Below are 17083 nucleotides of genomic sequence, written 5' to 3'. Positions count from 1 at the left end.
ATTTTGCAATCCATTTGCCAGCTGTCGGTGGAAAATGGAGGGGGAGTTGTGGAAGCCTTGTGGCAGGCATGTCCACGTGTACTGCTGAGCTCGGAAAGTGAAGGCAAATTTGTACTGGCGCACCTTTGCCAATGGAATGGACCAGAACCCATTACTGACGTCCAAAACCGTGAAATATCGGGCATGGAGTCCCTGTTTGAGCATGGTCTCGGGACTTGTTGCAACGGTGGGGGCTGCTGCGGGGGTGACTTTATTGAGTTCCCGATAATCAATGGTTAAACGCTATGATCCGTCGGGTTTCCTTACTGGCGAAATCGGGGCATTATTAGTTGAGGCTACCGATCTTAGGACGCCCTGCTCTAATAAGCTTTCTATGACCTTTAGGATTTCTCCCGCTGCTTCTAGGGGAAATCCGTACTGTTTTTGGGGTCTAGGGTCCGGTCCGGTTATCTGTACGGAACCGGTCATCCGACCACAGTCGTGTTTGTGGGTTGCAAATGCTGCCCTGTTCTTTTGCAGGACTGCCCTAACCTGTCGGTCCGTGCTGAGTGTGGTGGGGTTGAACCAAAACTCGCCTACTGCGGTAATTTTGTTCATGTAATCCCCTATAGTGAGCGTTGCGGGGGCTCTAGCGGATTTCGCCATCTTCCAGACACACTGGTTGACTGATCGAAAGAGAGGTGGTGTGAGTTCATAAAATCGATCCCTAAAATGTGCTCTGCTGTTGGGGGCAGGTCGACTTACACTACGGGGTGCTTTGTGGTCATATTTCCGATCTGGATGGGTACAGGGGTCGTGATATGCCCCTGTTGTGAGTGGCCTGTGAAGCCGCTGAGGGTGATAGTGGATGTGGTGGGCCACTTGTCCTTACCAAGGGTGGAGGAATTTAAGGTTGTGCGGGACCCTCCTGTGTCCCAGAGAAGCTCGATCGGCTGTCCCCTGACCTTTGCTGCGACTACGGGTCGTCCTGACCTATCCCAAAGGGTATCGCAGACTCAGCTGGGGGAGCCTATATACCGTCATGCCGTTCCGGTCGCGTCTGTCTGATCGGACTGGGCGCTAACGCTATGTATGGGCTCTGCCTTTTTCTTATTGGGAGTGCCTGTTTGTTGGGCTCTCTGTGGTTTCTTAGGGCCATTGCATTCTTTAGCCAAATGTCCCAAGTGTAGCACTCTTGTGGTTTGGGATTGTGGAGAGTGGTTCTTACTGCTTGCACGTCTGCGGCGGCTTGGTTTTCCTCGGGGGTTCTAGTGGCTGATTTGCCGTGAGCCGCTTGTTCCCAAACAATCTCTTGACCACCCACTTCTCATTATGAGCCTCCTCTGAGGGGTCATAATTGCTACAGGCATTCTGTCCTGCTTCCGTGGCATAGGAGACAAGGGTGCGGGTCCACTTGGCCATATTGTCTGGGGACAAATGGGCACGATCTACGTTGCCGAAAACAGCTTAAAAATGAATCCACAAGCGAATGAATCCACAATGAATCCTGCGAACGCTGTGGGGTGTTCAGACTTTTTCTGTCTGCATTTATTCAGACCGTCTATGGGGTCGCCCCGGTTGTACCCGATCGCATCCAGGATCGCGGTATGCATTTCTGCAAGGGTGCCTCCTACATTCTGTGGGTCGGGAAGGGCTGCTGCGACCGATGGGTCTAAGCTGAGGACCGTGAGCTTTACCTGCTCTTTCTCATCCAGGCCGTACATGGTCGCCTGGTGTTTGACGGTGTGGGTCTGAAGCGGGGAGGAATGGTGTGATTTTGGCACACGCGTCCCGTAATTGGGTCACTGTGAGGGGAGTGGAATATAAGACTTCCGCCTCATCTGCTGTGGCGGTGCGGTGGGTTGTTACAGGGTTCATGGGAGCCTGTATTATCTGTTGTGTTGGGGGGTGGGGGTGATTTCTTCCTTTGGGGTTTTCCCTGCGCACATGCTCCCTGAACATATCTCTGCGCTGTCTCTTGCAATTCTTCCCAATCAGGGCCGTCATCCTGTTCTAAACTTTCCCCAAAGGTTTCTTGAAATCCCTTTTGGACAGAAAGCAGTGTTTTCAAGTCTGCAACCTGCTTTCGGCACTTTGCATGGTCTAAAGTACTCTGCCTTTGTTCCGTTGTTGTGGCGTGGAGTGCTCTCAAGGCTGCCTTGAGATCACTGCATTGTTTCTGGAGCTTCTCTAACTGGTTTTCTGTTTCTTTCTTTATCTTTCTTTACCAGGACTGCACGCTGCAGGTCCTGATAAGCCTTCTCATATTGTGACTGGAAACTACTCAAGTGCGCCAGACAAGATTGGTGACCCCGTTTGGCGTCAGCCACCTCTTCGTCTTTGCTGCTAATTTCCCTTTTAACTCCAGGTTCTCTTTCTCAATTTCGCATACATCGATTTTACTCATCCGATGTATGCCTTCTATTTCCTTGCGGAGCGTCCTGACGACCTCCTCTGTGCCTCACAATTGTGCCAGACAGGACACAATTGCCATCGGCTTGCGCGCTTTTGCTAAACTCTTTCTGTGGATCTCACTCAGGTTCTCCCACCAAGTATGCCCTATACTTCCAGGACCTGAGTCGTCGTTATTGCAGAAATCCTTCCAAAAGGGCCATCCTTTGCCCTGCAGAATTTGCGGATTTCCACTTCCCAAACGGGACACTGTCCTGCTCCTACGCTGCTGACTGGTGCGACAGCAAAATCTTCGGGGTTCATGAGGCGCTGCATCACTTGCATTGCCTGCATGGCTCTCTCTTATCTGCTCGGTACGTTCGAATTTGGAACGGGGGGCTAAGGTGGTGTGGTAGATGCGGGTACGGCTTGCGCTAATTTCCGAAATACCAACTGGCGATAGTTTTGATGCAACAAAAAATCTATCAGTTTTGCCTTATAACCCTGTTAGTTACGCATGCATATACACACTTCCGAATTGTGAATTATTAACCAGAACCGCTTGAACACTTGTGGTTTTTTTTTTTTGTTTGTTTCCGATTGGATTCTAATTCAAAATGTTGGGGTTCTCCCGGAGTGGTTTTCCACTTCTAAGTCGGGTCCCGTCAGGATGTCGCCAATTATGTTGCTCTTTTTAACCTTAGTCTATTTGCTCTGTTTACGTCACCTTTGCTCATGAGTCGCCAGGTATCTTTATGATACCGCCACGTGGTTCAAGTTCAGGTTATGATTAATAATACAGCACACCACTTAGTAAGGATTAAAACAACGGTCATTTATTATATACAACAAGCAATATTAATACCCTAATACTACTATTTATATAATAAACCTATCACTACTGGCCAATACTTAACTTAGGAAGAGCCCACCAGGTCAAGGAAACGAATGGCTTGTCCAATCAGATCTGGCCCGCGGGATTCAAAAGGCTGCTACAGGTCGGTGGCTAGGTGTCTCTACCAGATAGCGATCGCTGGATTCAAACTTACTGCTGCCGGTGGCTGGTCTTGCGAAGGTCTCGAGCAGGCGAAGAGGAGAGAGAGAGAGATCTGAACTTGGACCTTCACTTTTATAGGGCCCAGGGGCTTCCCGCCTCCCGGGGCGGCCCTTGACCCTGAGTCCCAAGTGATTGGATTCTGTCCCCAATCTCTGGGGTCGATGTGTCCAATGGTGAGGCGATTCCTCGATCGGGGGGTGGTCGCTCACCTGTCTTTGTTTCGACCACTGCAGGCGCCGACAGGTCTGGCCCGGTATTCAATTGCTAATATGTTGCAATTGTTCCCGGGGATAGCCGATTTAACTGTGGATGTCTGAATAGATTGGCTGCAAACTGCCCTGAATGCAACTGTGAATACCTGGGTTGATGGGCTGTTGATAGCCCTGAGTATCGATCTGGGCTGCCTTCCCAGAGCCGAATATGCAAAACTGTCTGCAGCTGCCTGCTTGTGTCTTCTTGGCTGCTTTTCCCAGCAGTCTTTCGGGTTAGCCGTTTTAAACTGGGTTTTGGCCAGATTAATCGGAACGCAGTCATTTTACATGGCTACAGGAGTTATTCGAAATGTCCTTTCCAGTCTTAACAGACGACATTGTCATCCTGAAAAAGAAAAACACCATCCTGTGAACAAAGAGTATTTTGTCTATTTGACCTCAGTCTGTAGATTGGCCCTGGTGACTTCAATAAAGATTCTCATATCATGATGATCAGATCTCTTGGAATCGCAGAAGAGGCCCTTCGACCCATCGAGCCCTACCGACAAGTAAAAAATACCTGAATTGCCGACCTAATCCCATTGACCAGCACTTGGCCCATAGCTATGACGTATCAAGTGCTCATCCAGGTACTTTTTAAAGGATGTGTGGCAACCCATCTCTCCCACCCTCCCAGGCAGTGCATTTGTAGCCATCTGGGATGGCCACGTCCCGATTACAAAGTGGACACTTGCAAAGAATGCAGGGAAAATTGGACAATACTAAGAAACAAGCAGGTGCAAGCTCTGTCTGTTTATTAGAACCTTAAACTCTCAGACAGGACAGAAACTGCCAAGCAATCTACATACTCATGAGCCATCTCCAGGGACAAAAGGGAAACATTTAGACACAATGTTAAGGCAGACTCCCTGGTGCCAGAAGAGACTAAGACAAAGCAAACCAACGGTCACCTAGGACACGCCCAGCGATCAGGGAACCACCCCTCTATTGGAGGAAGATCGATACGACTGATTGGGAAAGACCCAATTAATTGAGGCCAAGTTCATGGCCCGCTCAAAAGCGCGCAAAGCCCTTTTTAGTATAAAAGGTATTCCCCAAGAGAGAATCTTTCTCCTTTGGCTTTGGCTCTCAGAGACCAGAGAGAGACCAGCCTAGCAGCTGCATCAGACCAAGTAAGTTCCAAGTCAACGCACGCTACGAGATAGACGCTCCTAGTTACTACCCTGTAAACAGCTCAACCCAGCAGCCTCAGAACCGAGCAACGGCCATTGTTCCTCTGACTGAGTGGGCACCCGAAGCTAAGTATAGGCTTTAGTAATAGTGGTAGTTTAGTTTGTAGAGTTTATGCATGAGTAGATTTGACTGTGTAAATAAAGGAGCATTGCTTTTGAGCTTACTAACTGGTGTATCGAGTCATTGATCAGTATCCGGTTCTGAGCCTTGTGGCGGTGTCGAAAGATACCTGCCGACTCTTGAGCAAACGCAATTAAACAGAGCCAAATTAAGAGCCAACCAAAGAGAGCAACACATTCCAGACCATCACCACCCTCTGGGTAAAAAGGTTTTTCCTCACATCCTCCCTAAACCTCCTGCCCCTCACCTTGAACTTGTGTCCCCCTCCTGACTGACCCTTCAACCAAGGGGAGCAGCTGCTCCCTATCCATGCCCCTCATTAGCTTGTACACCTATATCAGGCAGCCCCTCAGTCCACTCTGCTTCAGCGAAAACAACCCAAGCTACCCAGTTTCTCTTCATAACTTAAATGTTCCATCCCAGGCAACATCCCGGTAAATCGCCTCTGCATCCGCTCCAGTGCAATCAAATCCTTCCCACAATGTTGCCATCCGAATGCACACAGTACATTCTGTGTACATTTGGCCTCACCAAAGTTCTATCCACCCAACATGACCTCCCTGCTTTTGTAATCTTTGCCTTGATTGATGTGTCCCATATGCATTTTTCACCACCCTATTAACCTGCCCTCCCGCCTTCAGAGATCGGTGGACAAACATGCCGCGGTCCCTTTGTTCCTCGGAACTTCCCAGTGTCATGCTGTGCATTGAATACCTCCTTGTCAAATTTCTCCTTTCAAATTGTATCACCTCACACTTTTCAGTGTTAAATTTCATCTGCCACTTATCCGCCCATTTGACCATCCCATCTATATCTTCCTGTAACCCAAGACACTCAACCTCACTGTTAACCACCTGGCCAATCTTTGTGCCATCCACAAACTTATTGATCCTACCCCACACATAGTCATCCATGTTGTTTATAGAAATGACAAATAACAGGGGACCCAGCACAGATCCCTGTGGTACACCACTGGACACTGGCTTCAAGTCACAAAAGCAGCTGTCTGTCATCATCCTCTGTATCCTACAAAGCCAATTTTGAATTCACCTTATCAAATTACCCTGTATCCCATATGCATTGCCTTCTTTACAAGTCTCCCATGTGCGTCCTTGTCAAATGTTGTGCTGAAATCCATACAAACTACATCAACTGCACTCATCTAGGTCTCTGGCACTGAGCCTGGCTCTGTGACTCAGAAGGGCAGGCGGGAGAATAGAAAAGCAATAGTGATAGGAGACTCAATGGTTAGGGGAACGGATAGGAGATTCTGTGGTCACGAACGAGACTCCCGAAGTTTTGTTGCTTCCCGAGTGCCAGGGTCAGAGATGTCTCAGATCGAGTCTACAGGATTCTTAAGGGGGAGGGGGAGCAACCAGAAGTCGTGGTGCACATTGGCACCAACGAAATAGTTAAGAAAAGGGATGAGGATCTAAAAAGTGATTTTAGGGAGTTAGCTTGGAAGCTAAAGAGCAGAACCAGCAGAGCAGTGATCTCAGGATTGCTACCGGTGCCATGCGCAAGTGAGGCAAGGAACAGAGAGTGAGTGCAGCTGAACACGTGGCTGCAGGGCTGGTGCAGGAGGGAAGGCTTCAGATATGTGGATCATTCAGATACCTTCAGGGGAAGGTGGGACCTGTACACGAAGGACGGGTTGCACCTAAACTGGAGGGGCACCAATATAGTGGGTGGGAGGTTTGCTAGAGCTCTTCGGGAGGGTTTAAACTAGTTTGGCAGGGGGGTGGGAACCAGTGCTATGGATCAGATGATAGGATAGCTGTTGAACAGGCAGAAATAGTATGCAGCGAGTCTGAGAGGAAGGATAGACAGTTGATATGGCAAAGTTGCACTCAGTGGAATGGGTTAAAGTGTGTCTGTTTCAATGCAAGGAGTGTCAGGAATAAGGGAGATGAACTTAGAGCATGGATCAGTACTTGGAACTATGATGTTGTGGCCATGACGGAGACATGGATTTCACAGGGGCAGGAATAGTTGTTAGATGTTCCAGGGTTCAGATGTTTTAAGAAGAATAGGGAGGGAGTCAGAAACAAGAAAGGAGCAGTCACTTTATTGGTTTTTTTTTATAGAACCCCCCAATAGTAGCAGAGAGATGGAGGAACAGATTGGGCGGCAGGTCTTGGAAAGGTGCAGAAGTAACGAGTTGTTGTCATGGGTGACTTCAACTTCCCTAATATTGACTGGAACCTCCTGACTGCAATGGTTTGGATGGAGCAGATTTTGTCAGGTGTGTACAGGAAGGATTCCTGACTCAATATGTAGATAGGTTGACTAGGGGGGAGGCCATATTGGACCTGGTGCTCGGCAACAAACCAGACCAGGTGTCCGATGTCTTGGTGGGAGAGCATTTCGGTGACAGTGGCCACAACTCCTTGACCTTTACCATGACTATTCATGGAGAGGGCTAGGAACAGGCAGTATGGGATGGTATTTAATTGGGGGAGGGGAAATTATACTGCTATTAGACAGGAGCTGAGGAGCATAAAGTGGGAACAGTTATTCTTGGGGAAATGCACAACAGTAATGCGGGGGTTGTTTAAGGAGCACTTGTTGCGAGTGCTGGATGGTTTTGTCCCACTGAGATGAGGAAGGAATGGTAAGGTGAAGGAGCCTTGGATGACAAGAGAAGTGGAGCTTCTAGTCAAGAGGAAGAAACTTCGGTAAGGTTGAGGAAGCACGGATCTGGCACGGCTTTAGAGGGTTACAAGGTAGTCAGGAAGGAACTCAAAAATGGACTGAGGAGAGCTAGAAGGGGGCACGAAAAAACCCTGGCGGGAAGGATTAGGGAAAACCCCAAGGCGTTCTACATTTATGCGAGAAATAAGAGGAGTTAAGAGTGAGAGTAAGGCCAATCAGGGATAGTGGAGGGAACTTGTGCCTTGAGAACGGTAGCATTGTGGATAGCACAATTGCTTCACAGCTCCAGGGTCCCAGGTTCAATTCCGGCTTGGGTCACTGTCTGTGCGGAGTCTGCACATCCTCCCCGTCTGTGCGTGGGTTTCCTCCGGGTGCTCCGGTTTCCTCCCGCAGCCCAAAGATGTGCAGGTTAGGTGGATTGGCCATGATAAATTGCCCTTAGTGTCCAAAATTTCCCTTAGTGTTGGGTGGGGTTACTGGGTTATGGGGATAGGGTGAGGTGTTGACCTTGGGTAGGGTGCTCTTTCCAGGAGCCGGTGCAGACTCGACGGGCCGAATGGCCTCCTTCTGCACTGTAAATTCTATGATAATTCTATGATAGAGTCTGAAGAGATGGGGGGGGGGCCCTAAATGAATATTTTGCTTCAGTATTCACTGGAGAGAGGGACCTTGTTGCTCATGAGAACAGCGTGAACCAGGTTAATAGACTCGAACAGGTTGATATTCAGAAGGAGGATGTGCTGGAAATTGTAAAAAACAGGATAGATAAGTCCCCATGGCCTGACGAGGCATACACAAGGTTACTTAGGGAAGCAAGGGAGGAGATTTCTGTGCCGTTGGCGATGATCTTTGCGTCCTCATTCTCCACTGGAATAGTACCGGATGATTGGAGGGCGGCGAATGTTCCTCCCCTGTTCCAGAAAGGGAATAGGGAAATCTCTGGGAATTACAGACCAGCCAGTCTTACGCCTGTGATGAGCAAAAGATTGGAAAGGATTCTGAGAGATAGGATATATGATTATTTAGAAAAACATAGTTTGATTAAAGATAGTCAGCATGGCTTTGTGAGGGGCAGGTCATGTCTCATAAGCCTCATTGAATTCTTTGAGGATGTGACGAGACACATTGATGAAGGTCGGACAGTGGATGTGATGTATATGGATTTGAGTAAGGCATTTGATAAGGTTCCCCATGTTCGGCTCATTCAGAAAGTTAGGGGGATACAGGAAAATTTGGCTGTCTGGATACAGAATTGGCTGACCGAAAGAAGACAGCGAGTGGTAGTGGATGGAAAATATTCCGCCTGGAGGTCGGTGACCAGTGGTGTCCCGCAGGGATCTGTTCTGGAACCTCTGCTCTTTGTGGTTTTTATAAATGACTTGGACGAGGAAGTGGAAGGATGGGTTAGTAAGTTTGTCGATGACACGAAGGTTGGTGGAGTTGTAGATTGTGTCGAGGGCTGTTGCAACAGGAAATTGATAGGATGCAGAGCTGGGCTGAGAAGTGGCAGATGGAGTTCAACCTCGATAAATGTGAAGGGATTCATTTTAGAAGGTCGAATTTGAATGCTGAATACAGGGTTCAAGGCAGGATTCTTGGAAGTGTGGAGGAACAGAGGGATCTTGGGGTCCACTTACACAGATCCCTCAAAGTTGGCACCCAGGTTCATGGGATTGTTAAGAAGGCGTAGGGTGGACTTCCGGGTGCGGCGATGACCAGCTCAGTCGCACGTTTCGGCAGCTGCCGGTGGAAAGGACTTTTGGGCTCTTAATAGGAGCCCCAACGGCAATTTTAACGGCTAAAAACACTGTGCGGTAAACCGGAAGGGAATCCCCCCTGGACACGGATGGAAAAAGGAGAGGAAAGTGGCCAGATTGCGGTGGATCCTCTAGAGCAGCGGCCAGGAAGGCAGGCACAAAGCAAGATGGCGTCGGAAGGAGGCAGTTTAATATGGGGCCCTGACCAACAAGAGTTCCTGCGGCGTTGCATGGAAGAACTTAAAAAGGAGATGAAGAAGGAGCTGTTGGCCCCGATATTACAGGCGATTGAAGGGCTAAAGGAGGAGCAAAAGACCCAGGAGCAGGAACTTCGGGTCGTGAAGGCAAAGGCTGCTGAGAATGAGGACGACATACAGGGCCTGGTGGTGAAGACAGAGATGCACGAGGCACAACACAAAAGGTGTGTGGAAAGGCTGGAGGTGCTGGAGAATAATGCGAGGAGGAAGAATTTAAGGATTCTTGGTCTTCCCGAAGGTGCAGAAGGGGCGGACGTCGGGGCATATGTGAGAACGATGCTGCACTCGTTAATGGGATCGGAGGCCCCGACCGGCCCGTTGGAGGTGGAGGGAGCCTATCGAGTTATGGCGCGAAGACCGAGGGCTGGAGAAATTCCTCGAGCCATAGTGGTGAGATTTCTCCGATATAAAGACAGAGAGATGGTCCTCAGATGGGCAAAGAAAACTCGGAGCAGTAGGTGGGAGAACGCGGTGATCCGCGTATATCAAGATTGGAGTGCAGAAGGATGGCAAGCTTTAATCGGGCCAAGGCGGTGCTGCACAAAAGGAAGGTTAAATTTGGAATGCTGCAGCCGGCAAGACTGTGGGTCACACATCAAGGGAAACACCACTACTTTGAAACGGCAGAAGAGGCGTGGACATTTATTGTCGAGGAGAAACTGGAATGAGCGGGCTAGAAAAAGAACGTTTGGGACAAAGTGGTGGGGCGAATATGTGGGGTGAAGAGGGGGAAAAGGGGGAAGAGATGATTTCCCAAGTTGTTAATCCTGCGACCCTGTAACTTTTCTCTCTTCCCCATGTCGTGGGGGAAGGGGGGGGGAGGGAGGAGGAGGAGCTGGGGGCGCCGGCCATTTGGGGCGGGGCCAAATGGGAAGCGCGGGCTTTGTTCCCGCGCTATGGTAATCATGGCGGGAACAGGGAAGCAGGAAGGAGGGGGCCTCGCACAGTGGGAGCCGAGGTCACGGGGGGAAGCCGAGGTCGGCCAGAGTTTGCTGACTTCTGGGAGCAACATGGGGGGTGCAATTACGCGAGTGAGGGATCTAGCGGGGGTGGGGGGGGGGTTAACTGGGTTGCTGCTGCTGGGGAGAAGGGGGAGCTGGTATGGGGTGGGGTGGTCGGGGCGGGAGGGCGCCGTTGGGGGGAGATACGGCTACGTGGGAACCGGGTGAGGAGATGGCTAGTCGACAAGGGGGGCGGGTAAAGAGCCCCCCAACCCGGCTGATCACGTGGAATGTGAGAGGGCTGAACGGGCCGATAAAGAGGGCACGGGTACTCGCACACCTAAAGAAACTTAAGGCAGATGTGGTTATGCTGCAGGAGACGCATCTGAAACTGATAGACCAGGTCAGACTACGCAAAGGATGGGTGGGGCAGGTGTTTCATTCGGGGCTAGACGCAAAAAACACGGGGGTGGCTATACTAGTGGGGAAGCGGGTAATGTTTGAGGCAAAGACCATAGTGGCGGATAGTGGGGGCAGATACGTGATGGTGAGTGGCAAATTGCAAGGGGAGGTGGTGGTCTTAGTGAACGTATATGCCCCGAACTGGGATGATGCCAACTTTATGAGGCGTATGTTAGGACGTATCCCGGACCTAGAGGTGGGGAAGTTGGTAGTGGGTGGAGATTTTAATACGGTGTTGGACCCAGGGCTGGACAGATCGAGGTCCAGGACCGGAAGGAGGCCGGCTGCAGCTAGGGTGCTTAAGGACTTTATGGAGCAGATGGGAGGAGTAGACCCCTGGAGATTTAGTAGACCTAGGAGTAAGGAGTTTTCGTTTTTCTCCTATGTCCACAAAGTTTATTCACGGATAGACTTTTTTGTTTTGGGAAGGGCACTGATCCCGAAGGTGACGGGGACGGAGTACACGGCTATAGCTATTTCGGATCACGCTCCACATTGGGTGGACCTGGAGATAGGGGAGGAAAAAGAACAGCGTCCACCCTGGAGAATGGACATGGGATTATTGGCAGATGAGGGGGGGTGTTGAAAGGTACTTGGAACTCAATGATAATGGGGAGGTTCAGGTGGGAGTGGTCTGGGAGGCGCTGAAGGCAGTGGCTAGAGGGGAGCTGATATCTATTAGGGCACATAAAGGAAAGCAGGAGGGTAGGGAAAGGGAGCGGTTGTTGAAAGAACTTCTGAGGGTGGACAGATAATATGCGGAGGCACCGGAGGAGGGACCGTACAGGGAAAGGCAAAGGCTACATGTAGAATTTGACTTGTTGACTACGGGTAATGCAGAGGCACAATGGAGGAAGGCACAGGGTGTACAGTACGAATATGGGAGAAGGCGAGCAGGTTGCTGGCCCACCAACTGAGGAAAAGGGGAGCAGCGAGGGAGATAGGGGGGGTGAGAGATGAGGAGGGAGAGATGGAGCGGGGAGCGGAGAGAGTGAATGGAGTGTTCAAGGCATTTTATGAAAGATTATATGAAGCTCAGCCCCCGGATGGGAAGGAGAGAATGATGTGCTTTCTGTATCAGCTGGAATTTCCTAAGGTGGAGGAGCAGGAGAGGGCGGGACTGGGAGCACAAATTGAGACGGAGGAAGTAGTGAAAGGGATTGGGGAGCATGCAGGCGGGTAAGGCCCCGGGACCAGACGGATTCCCAGTTGAATTCTATAGGAAATATATGGACTTGCTGGCCCCGCTACTGATGAGAACCTTTAATGAGGCGAGAGAAAGGGGGCAGCTGCCCCCGACTATGTCAGAGGCAACGATATCGCTCCTCCTAAAGAAGGAAAAAGACCCGCTTCAATGCGTGTCCTATAGGCCTATTTCCCTCCTGAATGTGGACGCTAAGATTCTGGCCAAGGTAATGGCAACGAGGATAGAGGATTGTGTCCCGGGGGTGGTTCATGAGGACCAAACTGGGTTTCTGAAGGGGAGACAGCTGAATACAAATATACGGAGGCTGCTAGGGGTAATGATGATGCCCCCACCAGAGGGGGAAGCGGAGATAGTGGTGGCGATGGATGCCGAGAAAGCATTTGATAGAGTGGAGTGGGATTATTTGTGGGAGGTGCTGAGGAGATTTGGCTTTGGAGATGGGTATATCAGATGGGTACAGTTGCTGTATAGGGCCCCGATGGCGAGCGTGGTCATGAATGGACGGGGGTCTGATTATTTTCGGCTCCATAGAGGGACGAGGCAGGGATGTCCTCTGTCCCCGTTATTGTTTGCACTGGCGATTGAGCCCCTGGCCATAGCATTGAGGGGTTCCAGGAAGTGGAGGGGAGTACTCAGGGGAGGAGAAGAACACCGGGTATCTCTGTATGCGGATGATTTGTTGCTATATGTGGCGGACCCAGCGGAGGGGATGCCAGAGATAATGCGGATACTTGGGGAGTTTGGGGGTTTTTCAGGTTATAAATTGAACATGGGGAAAAGTGAGTTGTTTGTGGTGCATCCAGGGGAGCAGAGCAGAGAAATAGAGGATTTACCGTTGAGGAAGGTAACAAGGGACTTTCGGTACTTGAGGATCCAGATAGCCAAGAATTGGGGTACATTACATAGGCTTAATTTAACGCGGTTGGTGGAACAGGTGGAGGAGGACTTTAAGAGATGGGACATGGTGTCCCTGTCACTGGCAGGGAGGGTGCAGGCGGTTAAAATGGTGGTCCTCCCGAGATTCCTTTTTGTATTTCAGTGCCTCCCGGTGGTGGTCACGAAGGCTTTTTTCAAAAGAATCGAGAAGAGTAATATGAGTTTTGTGTGGGCCGGGAAGACCCCGAGAGTGAGGAGGGGATTTTTGCAGCGTAGTAGGGACAGGGGGGGCTGGCACTACCGAGCCTAAGTGAGTACTACTGGGCCGCCAATATTTCAATGGTGTGTAAGTGGATGGGAGAAGAGGAGGGAGCGGCGTGGAAGAGATTGGAGAGGGCGTCCTGCAGTGGGACTAGCCTACAAGCTATGGTGACGGCACCGTTGCCGTTCTCACCGAAGAAATACACCACAAGCCCGGTGGTGGTGACTACATTGAAAATTTGGGGGCAGTGGAGACAGCATAGGGGAAAGACGGGAGCCTCGGTGCGGTCCCCGATAAGAAATAACCATAGGTTTGTTCCGGGGAGAATGGATGGGGGATTTGGAGCATGGCAAAGAGCAGGGGTAGCACAATTGAGAGATCTGTTCGTAGATGGGACGTTTGCGAGTCTGGGAGCGCTGACGGAAAAATATGGGTTGCCCCAAGGGAATGCATTTCGGTATATGCAACTGAGGGCTTTTGCGAGGCCTGTTGGTGAGGGAATTCCCGCAGCTCCCGACACAGGAGGTGCAGGATAGAGTGATCTCAGAGACATGGGTGGGGGATGGTAAGGTGTCGGACATATATAGGGAAATGAGGGACGAGGGGGAGATAATGGTAGATGAGCTGAAAGGGAAATGGGAAGAAGAGTTGGGGGAGGAGATTGAGGAGGTGCTGTGGGCTGATGCCCTACGTAGGGTAAACTCATCGTCCTCGTGTGCCAGGCTAAGCCTGATACAATTTAAGGTGTTACACAGGGCGCATATGACTGGAGCACGGCTCAGTAAATTTTTTGGGGTAGAGGATAGGTGTGCGAGATGCTCGAGAAGCCCAGCGAATCACACCCACATGTTCTGATCATGCCCGGCACTACAGGAGTTTTGGGTGGGGATGGCAAAGGTGCTTTCGAAGGTGGTGGGGGTCCAGGTCGAACCAAGCTGGGGGTTGGCTATATTTGGGGTTACAGAAGAGCCGGGAGTGCAGGAGGCGAGAGAGGCTGATGTTTTGTCCTTTGCGTCCCTAGTAGCCCGGCGCAGGATATTGTTAAGGTGGAAGGAAGCCAAACCCCCGGGTGTGGAGACCTGGATAAACGACATGGCAGGGTTTATAAAGTTAGAACGGATTAAGTTTGTACTGAGGGGTTCGGCTCAAGGGTTCACCAAGCGGTGGCAACCGTTCGTCGACTACCTCACAGAAAGATAGAGGGAATGGAAAAGAAGAGACAACAGCAGCAACCCAGGGGGGAGGGGGTGGGGGGAGGAATCGGACAGACTCTCAGGGATGTTATTGTATATGTATAGGCACTTGTTTTAGGTAATGTATATTGGACTGTTGGATTGTATCTTTGGAGAGTATTTATTTTTGACAAGGCAGTTGCCATTTAGTTTGGTTTTTGTTTCTGTTCATATATTATTTATTTATTTGTTTAAAACTGGCCACTGTTATTTATATTGCTTTATTGTTGTTTAAAAGAAACACTACATACTGTTATGTTTGGCCAAAAAATCTTGAATAAAATATATTTTTAAAAAAAGAAGGCGTAGGGTGTGTTGGCTTTCATGAACAGGGTGATTGAGTTTAAGAGCCGCAAGGTTTTGCTGCAGCTTTATAAAACCCTGGTTAGACCACACTTGGAATATTGTTCCAAGGGGCTTTTCACAGTAACTTCATTTGAAGCCTACTTGTGACTATAAGCGATTTTCATTTCATTGTGTCCAGTTCTGGTTGCCTTATTATAGGAATGATGTGGATGCATTGGAGAGGGTGCAGAGGAGATTTACCAGGATGCTGCCTAGACTGGAGGGCATGTTTTCTGAAGAAAGGTTGAGGGAGCTAGGGGTTTTCTCACTGGAGCGAAGAAGGAAGAGAGGTGATTTGATCGGGATTTTGACAAGGTGATGAGAGGCATGGATAGAGTGGATGGGAGAAGAGGAGGGAGCGGCGTGGAAGAGATTGGAGAGGGCGTCCTGCAGTGGGACTAGCCTACAAGCTATGGTGACGGCACCGTTGCCGTTCTCACCGAAGAAATACACCACAAGCCCGGTGGTGGTGACTACATTGAAAATTTGGGGGCAGTGGAGACAGCATAGGGGAAAGACGGGAGCCTCGGTGCGGTCCCCGATAAGAAATAACCATAGGTTTGTTCCGGGGAGAATGGATGGGGGATTTGGAGCATGGCAAAGAGCAGGGGTAGCACAATTGAGAGATCTGTTCGTAGATGGGACGTTTGCGAGTCTGGGAGCGCTGACGGAAAAATATGGGTTGCCCCAAGGGAATGCATTTCGGTATATGCAACTGAGGGCTTTTGCGAGGCAACAGGTGAGGGAATTCCCGCAGCTCCCGACGCAGGACGGAAATGACTGTCACGAGGGGACATCATTTTAAGGTGATTGGAAGAAGGTATAGGGGAGATGTCAGAGGTCTTTAAACAGAGAGTGGTGGGTGCATGGAATGCACTGCCAGCAGAGGTGGTGGAGTCTAAGCGCCATTAGGGACATTTAAGCAACTTTTGGACAGGCACATGGACAGCAATAAATTGAAGGGTCTTGGTTAGGTTGATCTTGGATTAGGATAAATGGCGCAACATCGTGGTCCGAAGGGCCTGTACTGTTCTATGTTCTAGCTACACACCTTGTCACCTCAAGAAATTCAATCAAATTTGTTCTGCATAACTTCTGTCTCACAAAGCCATATCCCTTATCAAACCTTGCCTCTCCAAGTGGAGATAGATTCTCTCCTTCAGATCTCTCCACTAGTTTCCCTACCACTGACATGAGATTCACTGGTCTGTACAAAGACCAATACTGCACAGAACGGACCCTTCGGCCCTCCAAGCCTGCACCGACCATGGTACCTGCTTAAACTAAAACCGTATGCATTTACGGAGTCCGTATTCTTCAATTCCCACCCAATTCATGTATTAAATGCCCCTTAAATGCTGCTATCGTACCTGCTCCCACCACCTCCCCGGCATCGCGTTCCATATATTTACCACCCTGTGTAAAAAAACTTGTCTCGCACATCTGTTCTAAACTTTTCCCCATGCACTTTAAACCTATGTCTCCTAGTACTTGACTCTCCGACCCTAGAAAAGAGCATCTGTCCATGCCACTCAATCTTATGGACCTCCATCAGATTGCCTCTCAACCTCCGTCGTTCCAGTGAGAACAGACCGAGTTTATCTAACCTCCCCTCATAGCTAATGCCCTCCATACAAGGCACCATCCTAGTAAACCGCTTCTGTACCCTCTTCAAAGCATCCACATCCTTCTGGTAGTGTGGCAACCAGAATTGTACACAATATGCCAAATGAGGCCTAACTAAGGTCCTGTACAGTTGCAACATGACTTGCCAATTTTTATATTCAATGTCCCGACCAATGAAGACCAGAATGCCGTATGCTTTCTTATCCACATGCGTTGCCACTTTCAGTGATCGGTGGATCTCTTTGCTTGTCAATACTTGCAAGAATATAGCAGTTCCTTGGCTTGTCTTTGTAACCCTTCCTCAATAGTGGAACTACATTTGCTGTTCTCCAGTCCTCGGGCACATCCTCCGTGGCCAGAGAGGAATTAAAATTTGGTTCAGAGCTGCTGCAATCTCCTCCCTTGTCTCCCACAGCAGCCTGGGACACAATTCACCTGGACCTGGATATTTGTCCACTTTTAAGCCTGCAA

At 49.9% G+C, this 17083-nt stretch overlaps 1 protein-coding gene across 1 annotated transcript in view; it reads left to right on the top strand.

The window, feature by feature from the left end:
• The window catches only part of LOC140430909 (uncharacterized), a 73308-nt gene that overhangs the window by 17407 nt on the left and 38818 nt on the right, over positions 1–17083 (top strand). The gene's annotated exons all lie outside the window — the stretch shown is intronic.

Source organism: Scyliorhinus torazame, chromosome 10 (genome assembly GCF_047496885.1).
Source record: "Scyliorhinus torazame isolate Kashiwa2021f chromosome 10, sScyTor2.1, whole genome shotgun sequence".
Taxonomy (NCBI): Eukaryota; Metazoa; Chordata; class Chondrichthyes; order Carcharhiniformes; family Scyliorhinidae; genus Scyliorhinus; species Scyliorhinus torazame.
This window is presented reverse-complemented; position numbering and strand designations above follow the sequence as displayed.